Source organism: Delphinus delphis, chromosome 10, assembly GCF_949987515.2.
Source record: "Delphinus delphis chromosome 10, mDelDel1.2, whole genome shotgun sequence".
Classification (NCBI taxonomy): domain Eukaryota; kingdom Metazoa; phylum Chordata; class Mammalia; order Artiodactyla; family Delphinidae; genus Delphinus; species Delphinus delphis.
This window is the reverse complement of record NC_082692.2, coordinates 44,035,636-44,056,718: the sequence shown is the minus strand read 5'-3', so window position 1 is coordinate 44,056,718 and position 21,083 is coordinate 44,035,636. Positions and strand designations below refer to the sequence as shown.

Sequence of the window (21,083 nt, the reverse complement as noted above, 5' to 3'; positions counted from 1 at the left end):
TGCATGGCTAAGTCCTTCATCTCTTTCAAGTCTTATTCATATGCAGCCTTCCCAACAATGATCTTTCTGATGATTTTATTTGAAATTCCAGCTTGCCCTTCCTCTCCTTCAACCTCTAAACTCTAAACCAATCTTTTTTTTTTATTGGAATAAAATTGCTTTACAATGTTGTGTTAGTTTCTGCTGTACAATGAAGTGAATCAGCTATATGTATACCTATATCCCTTCCCTCTTGGACCTCCCTCCCCCCCTTACCCCCCCTCCCATCTAGGTTGTCACAGAGCACTGAGCTAAGCTCCCTGTGCTATATAGCAGGTTCCCACTAGCTATTTATTTTACACATGGTAGTGTATTTATGTCAAACCTAATCTCCCAATTCGTCCCACGCTCCCCTTCCCCACTGTGTCCGCATGTCCACCCTCTACGTCTACATCTCTGTTCCTGCCCTACAAATAGGTTCATCTGTACCATTTTTCTACATTCCACATTTATGCGTTAATACACAATATTTGTTTTTCTCCTTCTGGCTTACTTCACTCTCTATGATAGATTCTAGGTCCATCCACATCTCTATAAATGACCCAATTTTGTTCCTTTTTATGTCTGAGTAATATTCCATTGTATATATGTGCCACATCTTTATACATTCATCTGTAGATGGACACTTAGGTTGCTTCCATGTTCTGCTATTGTAAATAGTGCTGCAGTGAACATTGGGGTACATGTGTCGTTTTGAATTATGGTTTTCACAGGGTATATGCCCGGTAGTGGGATTACTGGGTCATATGGTAGTTCTATTTTTAGTTTTTTAAGGAACCTCCGTACTGTTCTTCATAGTGGCTGTATCATTTACATTCCCACCAACAGTGCAAGAGTGTTCCCTTTTCTCCACACCCTCTCCAGCATTTATTGTTTCTAGATTTTTTGATGATGGCCATTCTGACTGGTGTGAGTTGATACCTCATTGTAGGTTTGATTTGCATTTCTCTGATGATTAGTGATGTTGAGCATCCTTTCATGTGTTTGTTGGCAATCTGTAAATCTTCTTTGGAAAAATGTCTATTTAGGTCTTCTGCCCATTTTTGGATTAGGTTGTTTGTTTTTTGATATTGAGCTGCATGAACTGCTTGTATATTTTGGAAATTAATCCTTTGTCAGATGCTTCGTTTGCAAATATTTTCTCCCATTCTGAGGGTTGTCTTTTGGTCTTGTTTATGGTTTCCTTTGCTGTGCAAAAGCTTTGAAGTTTCACTAGGTCCCATTTGTTTATTTTTGTTTTTATTTCCATTACTCTAGGAGGTGGGTCAAAAAGGATCTTACTGTGATTTATGTCATAGAGTGTTCTGCCTATGTTTTCCTCTAAGAGTTTGATAGTGTCTGGCCTTACATTTAGGTCTTTAATCCATTTTGAGCTTATTTTTGTGTATGGTGTTAGGGAGTGATCTAATTTCATACTTTTACATGTACCTGTCCAGTTTTCCCAGCACCACTTATTGAAGAGGCTGTCTTTTCTCCACTGTATATTCTTGTCTCCTTTATCAAAGATAAGGTGATCATATATGTGTGGGTGTATCTCTGGGCCTTCTGTCCTGTTCCATTGATCTATGTTTCTGGTTTTGTGCCAATACCATACTGTCTTGATTACTGTAGCTTTGTAGTATAGTCTGAAGTCAGGGAGCCTGATTCCTCCAGCTCCGTTTTTCATTCTGAAGATTGCTTTGGCTATTCAGGGTCTTTTGTGTTTCCATACAAATTTGCAGTGACTTCTTACCATAGTTCTAGGATGGTAATTTGAAGATAACACTTGCAAGTACTAAGTGTTGGCATTTTGGTGTTCATAACTGTTGTGAAACAAAAACTATTCTTGAAAAACAAAATTGGGGTGGAAATGGCATCTGCAGAGATGTGAAGTGGCAAAGGTGGTAGAGGCTTGGCTTTGGAAAATCTCACTGAAAATGGGTTTCCTGCCTGACCTTCACAAGCATGATGAGCATTTTTGTAAGACAGTAAGATACTGGAATGTACAGATCAGGGGGTCTCTGAGATTGTGGACCACAGCCCAGTCAATCTACAGATGATGAACCCGGGCCCAGTGACTAAGCTGAAACTGCCCATCCAGCAAGCCAGTAGCCGGCAATCACACACAGACTTGCTGAGTCTGAATTTGGTGTCTTTTGCTTCTTCCCTTGCCTGCCTCTTTCCTGACATTCTTCCTTCCTTCCTCCTTCCTGTCCTAATTTTCTTCCCTTTTTTTTTTTTAACCAAATATTTGAATATCTTCTCTCTGCTGGGCAGTGTGCTTGCTGGGAACATAAAGACAAATGAAACAAGATCCTTGCTCTCAAATTGTGTTGTGAGCTGTGAGGCGGCTGGGCTTCTTTGCAGAGACCTGAGCCTGCAGTTGGGGATCCCAGGCCACTGGTGCTGAGGGAGCGAGGGAGGCCAAGAATGTGATGGCACCGAAGTTGGAGAAGAGTGGTAGTGACCAAAGGAGGTGGCCGAGCAGAAGAGCAAACGTTATTTGCTGTTGAAGTGGTTTGACCAAAAAAAAGAAACTTCAGGCATCTGAAGATCTGCTTGTTGCTTTACTTGTTGGTCACTTGCATTTTTCATTATAGCCACTAGGGGGAGCAGGACAATTGGGCCTTGACTTTCAGAGAGGCTCCTGTCCAGGTAGGAGTGGTCATACCAGGACTGTGTCCCTGTGTCTCTTCACGGGGCATCTGGGACTGAGTGTGTGTGTGTGTGTGTGTGTGTGTGCGCGCGTGCATGCTGGGAAAGGCTTTGCCTTTAAGGAACAGGTCGGTAGACTGGCAGGGGACTTCTTATTGACCTGTAACTACTGTTAGGTTGCATTATTATTAATATGTGTATTTAGTGCTCAGTTACATTACATTTTTGTTATAATAATAACAAAAATATTCCCAAATCTTAGGTAATTGTGTACTTACTGTAAGTACATTCTTGAATGGTAAACAATGTAGGTGTTATAGCACTAGAGTTCTTTGTTTCTTGAAGTAAATGGTAGTTTACAAGGTGAATCCTTTAGCCTTCCTTCTTTCTCTTTTTCTCTCTATCAATTAAATTGATCTTAGAGAAAATCTAGGACATGTTGACTTGATCCAGGCAGAGAGAGGAGGCACTTTGACATAATTAGGCAAATGATCAGAGGGATGAGGCCTGAATTAATGCTTATGTGAATATGCCTAGAATATGTAAGGAGAAAATTAGAACACATGGCCACAGATGCCAAATTCCTAAGGATAAACAAGGAGGAACTACTTTCTGTAAAGGTATTATTTTCTCATCAATTTGTTTTACCCATGTAATGGGACATAGTAGGTGTTAAAGTAAGTGCTTGTTGAGTGAGTACAATAATCAAGAAAAAATCACTTTCGTTTTGTTTTTACTGTGTCTTGTTCAGCAAACATTTATTGAGTGAATGACGCTGGAAGAAAGGAGTACCAAGGAGGTAAGGCAGGATTCCTGTATTCGAAGAGGTATGCTGAAGAGAGACAGCCATGCACAGGTAGTATTAAGGGATGCAGTACGAGCTATGAGCAGAGGTAACCATGTTTAAGGTTTGCAGATGGCAGCTTGGGGTCTAGAGCCTTGAGGAGCTGTGTCTTTGCTGGGGGTGGAGGAGGTAAGCAGACCACACAAGGTGGCTTCTAAAGCCGCTTCTCACTTTCAAGTTATGTGAGTCTGTTTTAAAATTTCCACACCATTGCCTAGGGTTGACATCTGTGCCCTGAGTAGGCAGAAGACTGGGTAACAAATAGAAATTGCTTTTGGGGTTTCAGATGCTCGGCTGTAAGGTGCCTTAAGTAGTCATCAATGAGTACTGAAAGCAAAAGCTGTATTCAGTTCATAAGTCCAGTTTCTGTATACAGTTATTTGGTAAAAAGTGATTGTGATATAAGATCTTATTTCTTGATTTGAAGTGTCAGTGAGTGAAAGCCTGATTAATCCTTTTCTGAGTTGTCAGAAGGGATTTAAGTGCCATTGGTGAGAGTTCAAGCTTGTTTTTTCACAGGTTTTAACCTGCGGTAAAGATGCCAGGACCCTAGCCCAGACCTGTATGAATCTTTGAAGGTGAAGCTTAGGCATCTGTATTTTTAAGAAGTTGCACAAATGACTTTCCTAGCTTTATTGAGATGTAATTGACATATACCATTGTGTCCATTGAAGGTGTACTACGTGCTGATTTGATACACTTGTATATTGCATGGTTAAAGGCATTTGGTACCAGGGTGATTTTTGACTATAAGCAAGTATTATATTTGCCCCCGGCTCTTGCCTGTAGGACAGCAGTGAGATTGAATTCCCTAGACCACAGTACATACTTCCATGACATCTTGTGAGCAGTATCTGACAGCTACATTCGATCTACGGGTACAGCTGGAATTCCCATTTAGTAATTAGCCAGAGAGAAGCCATTGAAAGAGTATATTGTTATTAAAGGCCACGTCGACTTCTGATCTCCCCATTTCCAAGAAAAGCTTGGGATTTATGGAAATGGAATATTTTTCTTTAATAATTTTTTGCTTCTTCTGTTACATAATTTTAGGCATTTTATGTTATTTTAGTGGGTAGCTAATATTATGATGGAGAAAGACCTTAACATTTGGAGCATGCAGATGAAGCGGTATTTGGGAATTTTTTGTATGACTTTTGTGACTTTTTTGTAAGTCTGAACTTATTTCAGAATTAAAAGTTAAGAAAAAATTGCAAACGTAGTATCTGTAAGTAGATTTGTAATATACAGTGATTGCACATCTCCATGTATTATGATGGGTTATACTTGAATTTAGGGAATGAGAGTCTGTCACTTTCCCTATATAAGAAATTAAGACAGAACTGGCTTTTCTCTATGTACTAAATTCATCAGTTAAGTCCTTTTTCTGTACTCTTGTTTGGAAGTATCATCTTTCTATAGTCAGAATCTCATTTTAAGCATGAATTAGTCTATATCTTTGTTTCTGTAAGGAGCATGTGTATAGAGAACTAACTATCCCCTACTTCTTTATTTTGGTAGTAGATTTTCTGAGATACAATTCGCATACTATATACAATTCAACTGTTTAAAGTGTACAATTCAATGTTTTTTAGAATATTCACAGAATTGTGCAGCCATAACTATAATCAAATTTAGAATATTTTTATCACCCCCAAGAGAAACCCTGCACCCTAGGAGAGTTGATCCTTCAATGAAAGACTATTGCTATGATGGGAACACCAGGGATGCAGGAAGGATGTGATTGACAGTTGACATCTGAATGACGCTCGCTGTGTGTAGGAGAACCATCCTTTGATTTTATTTATTTATTTATTATTTTACATTATTATTTCTTTATTGGAGTATAATTGCTTTACAATGGTGTGTTAGTTTCTACTTTATAACAAAGTGAATCAGTTATACATATACATATGTTCCCATATCTCTTCCCCCTTGCGTCTCCCTCCCTCCCACCCTCCCTATCCCACCCCTCTAGGTGGTCACAAAGCACCTAGCTGATCTCCCTGTGCTATGTGGCTGCTTCCCACTAGCTACCTATTTTACGTTTGGTAGTGTATATATGTCCATGCCACTCTTTCACTTTGTCACAGCTTACCCTTCCCCCTCCCCATATCCTCAAGTCCATTCTCTAGTAGGTCTGTGTCTTTATTCCTGTCTTACCCCTAGGTTCTTCATGACTTTTTTTTTTCTTAGATTGCATATATATGTGTTAGCATACGGTATTTGTCTTTCTCTTTCTGACTTACTTCACTCTGTATGACAGACTCTAGTTCCATCCACCTCACTACAAATAACTCAATTTCGTTTCTTTTTATGGCTGAGTAATATTCCATTGTATATATGTGCCACATCTTCTTTTTTTTTTTTTTTTTTTTTTTTTGCAGTACGTGGGCCTCTCACCTTTGTGGCCTCTCCCATTGCGGAGCACAGGCTCCAGATGCGCAGGCTCAGTGGCCATGGCTCTCAGGCCTAGCCACTCCGCAGCATGTGGGATCTTCCCGAACCGGGGCACAAACCCGTGTCCCCTGCATCAGCAGGCGGACTCTCAACCACTGCGCCACCAGGGCAGCCCTGCCACATCTTCTTTATCCATTCATCCGATGATGGACACTTAGGTTGTTTCCATCTCCTGGCTATTGTAAATAGAGCTGCAATGGATATTTTGGTACATGACTCTTTTTGAATTATGGTTTTCTCAGGGTATATGCCCAGTAGTGGGATTGCTAGGTCATATGGTAGTTCTATTTGTAGTTTTTTTAAGGAACCTCCAAACTGTTCTCCATAGTGGCTGTACCAATTCACATTCCCACCAGCAGTGCAAGAGTGTTCCCTTTTCTCCACACCCTCTCCAGCATTTATTGTTTCTAGATTTTTTGATGATGGCCATTCTGACTGGTGTGAGATGATATCTCATTGTAGTCTTGATTTGCATTTCTCTAATGATTAATGATGTTGAGCATTCTTTCATGTGTTTGTTGGCAGTCTGTATATCTTCTTTGGAGAAATGTCTATTTAGGTCTTCTGCCCATTTTTGGATTGAGTTGTTGTTTTTTTGTTATTGAGCTGCATGAGCTGCTTGTAAATTTTGGAAATTAATCCTTTGTCAGTTGCTTCATTTGCAAATATTTTCTCCCATTCTGAGGGTTGTCTTTTGGTCTTGTTTATGGTTTCCTTTGCTGTGCAAAAGCTTTGAAGTTTCATTAGGTCCCATTTGTTTATTTTTGTTTTTATTTCCATTTCTGTAGGAGGTGGGTCAAAAAGGATCTTGCTGTGATTTATGTCATAGAGTGTTCTGCCTATGTTTTCCTCTAAGAGTTTGATAGTTTCTGGCCTTATATTTAGGTCTTTAATCCATTTTGAGCTTATTTTTGTGTATGGTGTTAGGGAGCGTTCTAATCTCATACTTTTACATGTACCTGTCCAGTTTTCCCAGTACCACTTATTGAAGAGGCTGTCCTTTCTCCACTGTACATTCCTGCCTCCTTTATCAAAGATAAGGTGTCCATATGTGCGTGGGTTTATCTCTGGGCTTTCTATCCTGTTCCATTGATCTATATTTCTGTTTTTGTGCCAGTACCATCCTGACTTCAGACTAGACTACAGAGCTACAGTAATCAAGACAGTATGGTACTGCCATCCTTTGATTTTATCAGTCGTGTTGGAATCTTTACGATTCTTTGATTCTTTTTTCCTTAAAAAGGTAGTTATAGTTTGTGCTATATTGGTGTTTATTTACCTGGTAGGTAGATTTTGGGTTAATCTATATCTGAATTCTGTTTCTGTAGGATATGTTTACATTTTCATTTAAAGGTTCTGAATGAATATTCCTTTGATTTTTTCTGTTAGAATCAGGTTCCTTTTGAATCCATTCTGTCACAGCTGAGAGGAATATCTTGAGTTGGTGGTCTTTAGTGATTTCCTACCTTCATCTGGACTCGGAGCCCGCAGGGTGGCAGGGGCCAGTGTGACCTGTCTGTCAGCACAGCTTCTGGCTTCCTCCTTGTCTTTTCCTCCTCTGTGACTCCTTCAGTGACTCAAAGCCAGAGGTGGTAGCTTTCTGGTCGAGCAGTTTGGATACACAGCCATAAATTGCTTTATTGCTTAATAAAGGTTTTTAAAAAACCCTTATTTAAATACCAAACAATTTTGTAATGTAAGTCATCGTAATGCCATTTAAGAAAGCAAATGGGGGGCTTCCCTGGTGGTGCAGTGGTTGAGAGTCTGCCAGCCGATGCAGGGGACACGGTTTCGTGCCCCGGTCCGGGAAGATCCCACATGCCGCGGAGCGGCTGGGCCCGTGAGCCATGGCCGCTGAGCCTGCGCTCCGCAACAGGAGAGGCCACAACAGTGAGAGGCCCTTGTACCGCAAAAAAAAAAAAAAAAAAAAAAAAAGAGAAAGCAAATAGAAACATTTCAAAGCTGTGGTGCATACCTTTTTGACATATAGGGCCTATTGTCTTCCTAAAAGGAGGGTTAGTTCTTCCTTTGAGGGTCTCCTCCTGTGCAGAATAAAAGGTGTTAGCTTATCCCTTATCCTGTCCTGCCCTGCGGTGGCTTAGGAAGTGGTTTTGTAGACTTTTGTCATTTTTCAGCCATCAGCACGTCAGCAGTGCCCACAGAGGCCCTGGAAATTCTCCTTTGTCTCTTCAGTGCTGGCTTATCATGGCAGAGATGGCCTCTCAGCATCTGGAAGTAAAGGAATCCGCCATCATTCTTGGACTCTGCAAATTGCGTAGTTGTAAATCGTTGCTCTCAGTCATCAGCTTTCAGTTTGGAAAGCAACACAAATTTGTCTCAACAAGCAGAGTCGTTTCCCTCTCTCCCCATCCTGCTTTTCCTGTGATAACTACTATAAATGTTTTATTTACATTCTCCCCTTAGTTTCTCATAAAATGTATGAAACCACGCATTCATACATTTTTATTTTACATGCACACACACACACAGTTTCTTTCGAGAAACAAGATCATACTCTTTTTGCAGAGTATTTTTTTAAATTAATCAGTTTATTTATTTTTGGCTGTGTTGGGTCTTTGTTTCTGTGTGAGGGCTTTCTCTAGTTGCAGTGAGCGGGGGGGGGGGGGGGGGGGGGGCACTTTTCATCGCGGTGCGTGGGCCTCTCACTGTCGCGGCCTCTCTTGTTGCGGAGCACAGACTCCAGACACGCAGGCACAGTGGTTGTGGCTCACGGGCCCAGTTGCTCAGCGGCATGTGGGATCTTCCCAGACCAGGGCTTGAACCCATGTCCACTGCATTGGCAGGCAGATTCTCAACCACTGCGCCACCAGGGAAGCCCCTTCAGAGTATTTTTTTTAACTTACCACTTAAAGGAGGAAGGAAAAACCAACACATTATTTTCTAAAAGGCAGAAAATCTTTTAGCTTCTTTCTAGTTTCGTCAAATTTTCCCTTAGCAATTAGCATCTGGTTTACCAGAAAGATTTACTAACTATAAACCGAAGCATATATACCAGAACCAAAAAGCTAAAATGTAAGAGAAATTTAGACCAGTGTACCCACCCGTTTAACTTACTGTGGTTGGAACGGAGCATTTTCTTCCCTGTTACACTTTTCTTCTGTTTTCTCTAACTCAAAACATGGTTTATCAAAACCTGGAACTTTGGGAATATAAAGCTCTCCCCCTTATTTCCTCTTTCTATTTGTCTGTCAGTTACCTACTCCTAGAAGAGTCTATGGAACCAACTTATTATTCTGAAAACTTGAAATAAAGGGAAAGAATCAAGCATTTACTTGTATGAACTGTACCTATACCTCAGGGCAAAAAAATTTAATGAAAGTAAGATATCTTTATAGAGATAATTTAGCTTTCAAGTGAAGAATGAGTACAACATCTAATGCTGTCTCGGCTGCTAACTTACAAAAAAGAGATAACCAGGTTTTATGTGCTTGAATCTCACCAGTGGTCTCCATCCAACTTCTAATTTACAGGAAACATTAGGAATATTCTAAATGACACCATGGGGATGCAGTCACCAAAAGTCAAATTTGGGAAACCATGGGACAAATACTCCCATTACTTCAACAGATAAGCTGCAAGGAGATAAAGATGGAGAGAGAGGAGGGGATCCCATAGATTGGAAGAGACTGAGGACATGTATCTGGCAGCTGCAGTGTATGGACTCACCAAGACCCTGAGTCAAAGGAAGAAACGGGAAAGAAACTTACAGATGCTTGGGAAGTTTGGACGCTTTGTTTCATGATATTAATGAACTGTACTGTTAGAGATAAATGCTGAACTATTCCTGATGAAATAACATGCTGTCTGAGATCTACTCAGACAGTTTTTGGTGGGAAGGACTAGGTGGGATATTGATGGACCAGGGTGGTCTGTGCATTGATAATGGTTGGAGCTGGTGATGGAGATCTGTGCATCCATACATGGCAGCTCATCGTACTTTTCTCAGTATTTTCATTCAAATTTTTCTGTAAAGTTCTTTAAAAAAGATCTTTCCTAGGCAGCTAAATGCATAGTCATCTTGCAGGTGAGGTCTCCTTTAAACTAGGTAATAAACCTCCTTTAAATTATGTTCTACAAACCACAAACACAACTCTTTAAAAAATTTATTTTTGTTTTATTTTTTATTTACAAACTTTTTTATTTTATATTGAACTATAGTTGATTTACAATATTGTGTTTCAGGTGTACAGCCAAGTGATTCAGTTATACATATACCTATATCTGTTCTTTTTCAAATTCTTTTCCATTTTAGGTTATTACAGAACTTTGAGCAGAGTTCCCTGTGCTATACAGTAGGTCCCTGTTGTTTATCTATTTTATATATAGTAGTGTGTATGTGTTAATCCCAAACTCCTCCCCTCCACAAACACAACTCTTAAGTTCAGTTGCTAAATACAGGTGGACACCTGGGAGAAAGATGAACTCCAAAGCCTCGTGGAAAAGCAGTGCTGGCCCTACTTGACCACTGTGTTGTCACTGGTCTGTTCCAGCAGAAATCACCACATGGACCCTTCGAGGACCATGTTAGTCTGCGGATGACACAGCGTTCTGCTGGCCGCTCTGTGATGGGCAGATAAAGGCAGTGGAGAGGATGCAACATGTTGGCTTTTTCTTGAGAAAAATATAGTGTGTGCCATCCAGCAGCAGCTCACGAGATGGTCTAATTCTAGCGCCCTGCTGTCAAAGAGAATCTGTGCTTTTCTTTTTAAGTAAATATTGCCTCTATTGTCGGTTGGTTAAAACGCCAGCATAGTTGGATACAACCTTTTGGAAGTGAGGTGGGCTTTCTGTGATCTGGGAAGGAAACCGTGGAGAGGTTGTGGGGTGTGCCCATTCATTTAGTGAGTCAGTGGTCCATGAATTGAAGAAGGTCTAATGCAGGGGTCCCCAGGAGGTGAGTTCTGGGTAAGTGAGTGAAGCTTCATCTGCAGCTCCCCATCGCCCGCATTACCTCCTGAACCATTCTCCCCCTCGCACCATCCCCTGGTCTTCCATGAAACCGGTCCCTGGTGCCAGAAAGGTTGGGAACCACTAGTCTAACGTACACTGTGCCAGGCATGGTATTTAGTCCTGGCATCTCTGGCGGTTGGTTCCATCTTATAGACATGGGCGAACCAGGGTGCAGGGAGGGTTGGTTGAGTCACTTCCCTCAGGTTGCACAGCTGGGAAGTTGTGGAACTTGATTTTAACTTGACCTGTTTCCGAAGCCCTTATTTTTCTGAATTCTACGTTCATAGATTTTGATATTAAAGTATTCTCCTCTGGGGACATATTTCAGAGTTGTATGTGGTTTTGCATGTATTTTGAGATGATCAGACTTTCACAATTTTCTGTGAAGCTAATGTGCTCTCAGAGGTTGGTTTCTTTTTTGTTTTGTGGGGACATAAAGGAACCAATCTTCCTTTTACACGCTTTGCTGTGTATGGGTTTGGGGAGGTAGAAATCCTATTGTCTGTTGATTTTTTAAAAAAGAATAATGGGGCTTCCCTGGTGGCGCAGTGATTGAGAGCCTGCCTGCCAATGCAGGGGCGTGGGTTTGAGCCCTGGTCCGGGAAGATCCCACATGCTGCGGAGCAGTTGGGCCCGTGTGCCACAGCTGCTGAGCCTGCGCTCCGGAGCCTGTGAGCCACAACTACTGAGCCTGCAAGCCACAACTACTGAGACTGTGAGCCACAACTACTGAGCCCATGAGCCACAACTACTGAAGCCCGCGCGCCTAGAGCCCGTGCTCTGCAACAAGAGAAGCCACCGCAGTGAGAAGCCTGCGCGCCACAACAAAGAGTAGCCCCCGCTCACCTCAACTAGAGAAAGCCCACAAGCAGCAATGAAGACCCAGTGCAGCCAAAAATAAATAAATAAAATAAATAAATTTATTAAAAACAAAAAAGAATGACGTATCCAGTGTGTACTAAATGATTAGAATGTGATGTGATTCTGTGAAGCTATTAGATTTGTAAGGATTTGCTTTGCTTAGTTGTACGTAGATGACAAGAGAGGCAGCGGAGTGGGTGATTTCCTTGGCCTAGGGTGGGGTCTTTGAGAGGCTTCCGAGTCATTTAGCACATTCGCATCTGGAACTCTTTGTTTTCAGGCTGCAGTTTCTCGGCTACATCAGCATCCTTATTGTCTGGGCTCAGAAACCCCACAGTGCCCCAAACCAGGAAGGGGAATTGGCAGCATGCAAGTGACAGAAGAATTGTACTGTATTGGGGGTTTCTGGTATTCATGAACATTTTTTGGATGAAGAAAATATGCCAATCACTGATAGTATAATATATGTTATAGCTACAAAATGATTCTAGTAGTTACAACATTAGTTTCTTGAGATAGACATTGTTGTTACTCGTGTTTGATGATTTATTTTAAAATATTGGGGTATATTAGTATTTCCTAAAATTTTGCCTCAGAGACCCACAATAACAGTGGCTTAAAAACGATCACTTTTGTTTGCACTTAGGTGGGTGTCCAGACTGGTGTGCTACTCAGGGTCACGTACTGTGGTAGTTTTAAAACACCTGTGCAGTTCCTTTGCTGCTTTTCCCATTGAAGGGTTGGTTCTTGTCTCCTCCCCTTCAATCTGTGGGTCACCTGCTCACTTGTAACCAGTAGACAGTGGGGTCAGTGATGCTACATGACTTGTGAAGTTAGGTAGGAAAGGTGATGCCGCTTCTGCCTTGTTCCCTGGAACCCTGAGGCCACCGTTCTGTCAGGCCACATGCCGAGGCCACCTGTCAGTGGTCTGCCTGGCTGCTCCCCAATTGAGGTCCCAGCTAATAGTGAGCATCAACCACTAGACATATGAGTGAAGTTGCTTCCGCGTGATTCCAGCCTCCAGCCGTCAAGCCATTCTAGCTGTTGAGTTTGACCAGCTGAGGTCCAGACATCCCAGAGCAGAGACAAGACGTCCCCCTTGTGCCTGGTTTGAATTTCTGGCCCACGGAGTCCGTGAGCATAATAAAATGGTTGTTCTACAGAGTTCAGTGTTGGAGTCGTTTGTTACCAGCACCAGTGACTGGGACAGGGGCCCAGGTGTCTTCTGTCACCTTGCTTTGCCTTCCTAGGTTGTTACGCTTGCATGGTTCTGAAATGTTTTGGCCACCACAGCTGCTTCCCAGTCATCTGGACCAAGGATGTACAGAAAAGGCACTGCCTTTCCCCTGAAGGACACGCCCCAGAAGTAGCATAATCACTTATGCTCACATCTTGTGGGCCAGAACTTAGCCACAGCACGGCCACATCTAACTCAGGGAAGCCTGAGAGGGATGTATTTGTTCTTGGTGATCATGCACCTAGCTAAAAATTAGGGGAGCTCTTTCTTTCCTTGAGAGAGAAGAGTACATGTAGAGTTGTGTTGGCTTGATTATACTAAATTCTTTTTTTAAAAACTGAAGTATAGTTGATTTACAATGTTGTATTAATTTCTGCTATACAGCAAAGTGATTCAGTTATACATATATATACATTTTAAAAAGTATTTTTTCCTTTATGGTTTATCATAGGATATTAAATATAGTTCCCTGTGCTATACAGTAGGACCTTATTGTTTATCCATTCTATATATTATAATAGTTTGGATCTGCTAACCCCACACTCCAAATCCATCCACCCCTCCCCTCCCCCTGGCAACCACAAGTCTGTTCTCTATGTCTGTGTGTCTGTTTCTCTTTCGTAAATAAGTTCATTTGTGTCGTATTTTAGATTCCACCTATAAGTGATATCATATGGTGTTTGTCTTTCTCTTCCTGACTTACTTCACTTATATACTAAATTATTTACTTTGTACTTTGTAAATGGTGTCTGTTTCTTTCCTAGGAGATTTTCCATTTCAAAGAGCTCTCAGTAGCAGATTTGCTGGAAAACTCTGTATTTTGGTTAGGATTAGAATCAGCTAATAATTATGGTATTTTACAAATGAAGACAAAATAACAGCGACTTAACAGGAATGAAGTTTACTTCTCTTTTATGTAGAATCCAGGGCTGGCTCAGCACAAATACTGGAAATACCACCACTGTCAATAACCCAGGCTCCTTGAACCTTGCTCCTGCAGGAGCCTTAGGGAGCTGCCTTGTGGTCCAGGATGGCTGCTTGAACTTCATCCATCAGGTCAGCTTCCCAGCCAGTAGAAAGGAAGAAACAGGGAAGAAGGGATAGAGGGGAACCAGGTATCTTTCAAAGAAAATTCGTAGAAGTTGCCGTATGACACTACTACTTTAATTCCATTGACCAGAACTTCATCATTTGGTCATGCCTGCCGAAGGAAGCCTGGAAAGCGTGGTTGCTATTTCAGGCAACAGTGCGACCCATCAAAATCAGAGTTTCTATTACTAAGGAATCAGGCTCTGCTACACTCTGTCCATTTGGGAAGAACTATCATCCATGTGATATGCTGCAACATGGACAGAAAATGGTTAGAAAATGCACAATAAGGGCTTCCCTGGTGGCGCAGTGGTTGAGAGTCCGCCTGCCGATGCAGGGGACGCGGGTTCGTGCCCCGGTCCGGGAAGATCCCACATGCCGCGGAGCGGCTGGGCCCGTGAGCCGTGGCCGCTGAGCCTGCGCGTCCGGAGCCTGTGCTCCGCGACGGGAGAGGCCACAACAGTGAGAGGCCTGCGTACCGCAAAAAAAAGAAAAAAAAAAAAAAGAAAGAAAATGCAGAGTAAGATTTTGTTGATCTACGTTTGTGTTCACATGAGGCTCTCAGCCGTTCCTCCCCCATCCTTTTAAACACTTGGGTTTGTAGGGACATCTGATGTTTACTGGCCGACTACACACGGGCTGTGTACAGACTGTCACTGTTTTAGCTTCAACCCTCAAAGCCTTTCCTGAAAAAGAACAATCCCGTTTCTAGTATGTACATAATAGGGCTGTCTGTCACTGTCTTTCAGTGGTCCAAAGTTGCTTTGTTTGAGGTGCTGCTTTTCTAAAAGTGGACTCTTTTTTTTTCTTTTTTTTTGCTCCCTGGAAAGATTTTTCCCCTTTGTTTTAGAATTGAAATAGTCTGAATGACTATTTTAGCCATTTCTGGCTCAAGACTGAACTAGCTGTGAGACACTGATTCTTCCCCGGACCACGTACAGTGGCTACAGAACTTTTGTCTTAAGACCTCTCCTGAGAAAATACCATGACTCTTTGTTGTTCTCTGTAAAAAGCAACTTTCCTGCCTGTGTAGCAGGGTGGAAAGATTTGATTCACAATTAAACTTGGAAATGCAAAGAAAATATTTTCTTTCAAAAGGGAACCCTCCTACACTGTTGGTGGGAATGTAAGTGCAGCCACTATGGAAAACAGTATAGCGGTTCCTCTGAAAACTAAAAATAGAATTACCGTATGATCCAGCAATCCACTCCTGGGCATCTATCCAGACAAAACTCTTGTTTTGTTTTTGTTTTTTTTTGCGGTACGCGGGCCTCTCACTGTTGTGGCCTCTCCCGTTGCGGAGCTCAGGCTCCGGATGCGCAGGCTCAGCGGCCACGGCTCACGGGTCCAGCCGCTCCGCGGCACGTGGGATCCTCCCGGACCGGGGCACGAACCCGCGTCCCCCGCATCGGCAGGCGGGCTCTCAACCACTGCGCCACCAGGGAAGCCCCAGACGAAACTCTTAATTAAAAAAGATACATGCGCCCCTATATTCATAGCAGCACTATTCACAATAGCCAAGACATGGAAACCACCTAAATGTCCATCTACAGATGAGTAGATAAAGAAGGTGTGGTGTATATATATATATATATATATATATATATATATATATATACACACACACACACACACACACACACACAATGGAATATTACTCAGCCATAAGAAAAGAACAAAATGGGCTTCCCTGGTGGCGCAGTGGTTGAGAGTCCGCCTGCCGATGCAGGGGACAGGGTTCGTGCCCCGGTCCGGGAAGATCCCACATGCCGCGGAGCGGCTGCGCCCGTGAGCCATGGCTGCTGAGCCTGCGCGTCTGGAGCCTGTTGCTCCGCAACGGGAGAGGCCACAACAGTGGGAGGCCTGCGTACCGCAAAAAAAACAAAAACAAAAACAAAATAATGCCATTTGCAGCAACATGGATGGACCTAGAGATTATCAAACTGAGTGAATTAAGTCAGAAAGAGAAAGACAAATACCATATGATATCAGTAACATGTGGAATCTAAAATATGACACAAATGAAGTTATCTATGAAACAGAAACAGAATCACAGACATAGAGAACAGACTTGTGGCTGCCAAGGGTGAGGGGGGTGGGGGAGGGATGGATTGGGAGTTTGGGGTTAGCAGATGCAAACTGTTACATATAGCATAGATAAACAACCAGGTCCTACTGTATAGCACATGAAAGTATATTCAATATCCTGTGATAAATCATAATGGAAAAGAGTATGAAAAAACCTGAAAATATTTTCTTTCATTTTCTAGCTGCTCTGGTTGTTCTCAGTGAGTCTCACCTCCTGACTAGTAGAGAAAATGTGCAAAGTTGAACCTGTTTTTAATCTTAGTTTGGTGTGCTCACGTGAACAGTCTCTGCGGTCCTGTGTCTCCTGGTTAGGAATGCTTGGTCTGGTGGGTAGCACCCCCCCCTTTTCTTTTGGGCACCTGTGGGGCGGGAGGTGGCTTCTGCAACCTCGCCTTCCTGGGGAAGCAGTGTGCCTGCACCACCAGAGTCTTTATCCTGCCCTTTTAGTGCCTCTCCCTCCCAGTGATGCCTCTTCCCTACCTGATGCCTGGTGCTCTGTTGGCCACTGATTCCAAGTCAGTAACCATGAACTTGGGGCCCATTGTTGTGGCTCAGGCCACATCCTTCATTTACTTGACTTCACCTGGGATCCCTTGGGGCCTGCAACCCCTGGGAGGTCTAGCTGGGAGCTCCCTTGTTCTCGTCCCACGTGAACTGCTCTGTAGCCCAGTGACAGAGCCCCTTCTTCCTGCCAGGTGACCTCTGGCCAGCACCCCAGCCAGGCTCACAGGTCCTGCTGTGTTCAGTCTGCACCAAGTAGAACCAAGGGTCCCAAATAGGGAGGAAGGCCAGGAGCTGCCTTCTGCCTCCAATGACTCCACACCCCCTCCTCCCACGGCCTGGACAGGGGAAGTTGTTCTGGCCCCTGACTTCGCCTGTCTCCCACAATCTGTCCATTTCATAGCCCACACCGTTCTCCTTTTTAGCTGGCCCTGGCTTTACTGTCAGACTGGAAGGGTATCTTTTCTACCCTGGAGGAGACTTCTGTGAAATCCTGATGCAACGCAGGCAGTGAGGGGAAAGGAATAAAGCAATTTGTAAAATTCTCTAGATAATAGCATGGCTAGCAGAGTTATGTAGTTTTGCTGAATAATCCCAGTTTGTAAATTGGAAGTGATTCTCCATCTTTTGGTAGCATTTCTATAATTTCTTTTGTTTTAGGGTAATGAACACTTTATGTCTAGAGGCAAAGGAGAACATATGAATATTTTTCAAAATATGACACTTGTTTTTTTTTTAATAAGTATTAAAAAACATGTATTCTTGAACAGTGATTTGGATGGAAGTAGTGTTCTGAGAAACTTTTTTTTTTTTTTTTAGGATAATGAAGCTATTTTAGTATTATTTAAAATAAGAACAACCTTTAAACCTTATGAAGTGGGCAATAGGGGAGAAGCACGCCTTCCTGAGAAGGGTCCTCCGAGAAGGGTCTTCTCAGGGGCAAAGGCAGCAAGGGTGGGTGGGCAGGAGGGAGTGCAGGCCTGGATGTCAGCGATGCTTCCTCGGGGCAGGCTCTGCAGGTAGGAGAGGTGGCTCTGGGGCTTGGCAGCTCCTGGCTGGAGTGGAGGGAGCTGGCCTGGCGGTCCGTGCCAGTGACTCAGGCAGGGGTAGGGCAGGGGTCAGCTGGGGAAAAGAAATGTGGGTTTGAGTGTCAGGAGGAGGTGGCCCTGGCTCTCAGGACTCAAGGGGGATGTCAGGCTGCAGGAGGCCCAGGCCCGGGAGTGCTGATCCGCCCCCATCTCTCCAGCGAGGCTCTGTGACTGTGCCCTGGGCGGGTGGGGGGTGGGGGGGCCTCACAGCAGGGTGGGCGGCAGACGGGGAAGGCTCAGGCAGGGCTGCTAATCAGGCTGGGGCTCAGTGTCCTCTTCTCGGAGGCGCTTGCACCCGGAGCAGGTGCTTCTTCTCAGAGGCCCCGGCCTGGGCACAAAGACAGGGACCACTCCATTCCTCATCATGGGCCGGAAGGCCGACAGCCTGGGCTCGGGGCTCTCAGACCTGAGAGGCCCGTCGAGCCGCCTTTGTCCTTCCTCGCGTCGGCTGAGGGCCCTCAGCGCAGTCTCCATGGCACAGGGGTCTGGGGACTCCTGGCTGGGCGGACACGGGGACAAGCTCCTTAGGCTTTCAACGGGGGGGGTACGGATGTCCACCGGGCTCTGCGTGTGGCAGGAGAGGCGGGCATTGCACCGGGACCTCATCGTGAAACCGTTGCCATGGCCGGAAAACCCCAGCCCCGAGGAGGTGCGGAGGGGCGGCCCGCTGGGAAAGCGCCTCCAGCCCTGGGGCGCCGAGGACCCGCGGACTGGGTAGTACTTCCAGCGGCGCAGGGCGGCGGGGAGCGGCCGCCTGCTGCGGGACCAGAGCTCATGATCCTGGCGGCGGCGGCGGAAGGACAGGATTGGGCGCCCGTCCCGGCCCATCCGGAAGCAGGTGCCGTGGGCGGACCCGGTGCGTGGGAACCATGGGCACTGGCACTTCTGGGTGTGGGCTGGCTGCGTGGCCTCGGCCGTGTCCAGGTACATGCTCAGGTAGCTACCCATGCTAGCGGGTCAGCGGGGTCGGATTTTCGACGGGCTTTGGCTTCTGGGAGGCCCCGAAGTCTGTAGACGCGAAGCTTACGGCGCTAGGCGACCGTTGGCATCGGGGTGTGTGACGGTTCGTGGGGCGTCATAATCTCTAGGCACGAGGTTCTGCGCGAGCCAGGCCAGGGCCTCGCGGACCCACCTGGGGCCTCGCGAACCTGGGGCCTCGCGGGGCGCCCCTGTGTTCTGAGCACAGGGGATCCTTCAGCTCCCACTGCGGGCCCAGGCGCTTGGCTCTGGGTGGCGGGAGAGCCCTCCACTTTATGCCCTTGACATTTAAAGGGAGAAAATATAATAATTTGTACCAGGTCCTGAAAATTGACTGAAGGGCACTCTCTTTCATTACTGTAAAAATGAACAAAATGCACTTGAATGCTCCTTTAAGGAAAAAGAGCAAATTTACTTGTATTTCTGCAGAGGCTGTGTTCTTCTTCTAGAATGGTTGCTAATGTCACTTTTCGTAATTTTATTCTTTTTTTTTTTTAACATCTTTATTGGGGTATAATTGCTTTACAATGGTGTGTTAGTTTCTGCTTTATAACAAAGTGAATCAGTTATACATATACATATGTTCCCATATCTCTTCCCTCTCGCGTCTCCCTCCCTCCCACCCTCCCTATCCCACCCCTCCAGGCAGTCACAAAGCACCAAGCCGATATCCCTGTGCCATGCGGCTGCTTCCCACTAGCTTTCTACTTTACGTTTGTTAGTGTATATATGTCCATGCCTCTCTCTCGCCCTGTCACAGCTCACCCTTCCCCCTCGCCATATCCTCAAGTCCGTTCTCCAGTAGGTCTGTGTCTTTATTCCTGTCTTACTCCTACGTTCTTCATGACATTTTTTTTCTTAAATTCCATATATATGTGTTAGCATACGGTATTTGTCTTTCTCTTTCTGACTTACTTCACTCTGTATGACAGACTCCAGGGCTATCCACCTCATTACAAATAGCTCAATTTCGTTTCTTTTTATGGCTGAGTAATATTCCATTGCATATATGTGCCACATCTTCTTTATCCATTCATCCGATGATGGGCACTTAGGTTGTTTCCATCTCCGGGCTATTGTAAATAGAGCTGCAGTGAATATTTTGGTACATGACTCTTTTTGAATTATGGTTTTCTCAGGGTATATGCCCAGTAGTGGGATTGCTGGGTCATATGGTAGTCTCTATTTGTACTTTTTTAAGGAACCTCCGTACTGTTCTTCATAGTGTTTGAACCAATTCACATTCCCACCAGCAGTGCAAGAGTGTTCCCTTTTCTCCACACCCTCTCCAGCATTTATTGTTTCTAGATTTTTTGATGATGGCCATTCTGACTGGTGTGAGATGATATCTCATTGTAGTTTTGATTTGCATTTCTCTAATGATTAATGATGTTGAGCATTCTTTCATGTGTTTGTTGGCAGTCTGTATATCTTCTTTGGAGAAATGTCTATTTAGGTCTTCTGCCCATTTTTGGATTGGCTTGTTTGTTATTGAGCTGCATGAGTTGCTTGTAAATTTTGGAGATTAATCCTTTGTCAGTTGCTTCATTTGCAAATATTTTCTCCCATTCTGAGGGTTGTCTTTTGGTCTTGTTTATGGTTTCCTTTGCTGTGCAAAAGCTTTGAAGTTTCATTAGGTCCCATTTGTTTATTTTTGTTTTTATTTCCATTTCTCTAGGAGGTGGGTCAAAAAGGATCTTGCTGTGATTTATGTCATAGAGTGTTCTGCCTATGTTTTCCTCTAAGAGTTTGATAGTGTCTGGCCTTACATTTAGGTCTTTAATCCATTTTGAGCTTATTTTTGTGTATGGTGTTAGGGAGTGATCTAATCTCATACTTTTACATGTACCTGTCCAGTTTTCCCAGCACCACTTATTGAAGAGGCTGTCCTTTCTCCACTGTACATTCCTGCCACCTTTATCAAAGATAAGGTGTCCATATGTGCGTGGGTTTATCTCTGGGCTTTCTATCCTGTTCCATTGATCTATATTTCTGTTTTTGTGCCAGTACCATACATTCTTGATTACTGTAGCTTTGTAGTAGAGTCTGAAGTCAGGGAGCCTGATTCCTCCAGCTCCGTTTTTCGTTCTCAAGATTGCTTTGGCTATTCGGGATCTTTTGTGTTTCCATACAAATTGTGAAATTTTTTGTTCTAGTTCTGTGAAAAATGCCAGTGGTAGTTTGATAGGGATTGCATTGAATCTATAGATTGCTTTGGGTAGTAGAGTCATTTTCACAATGTTGATTCTTCCAATCCAAGAACATGGTATATCTCTCCATCTATTTGTATCAT

General features: G+C 43.9%; 1 protein-coding gene across 1 annotated transcript in view; it reads left to right on the top strand.

Annotated features, from left to right (window-relative positions):
- The window catches only part of DST (dystonin), a 494,547-nt gene that overhangs the window by 175,598 nt on the left and 297,866 nt on the right, over window positions 1-21,083 (top strand). The window lies entirely within an intron of this gene.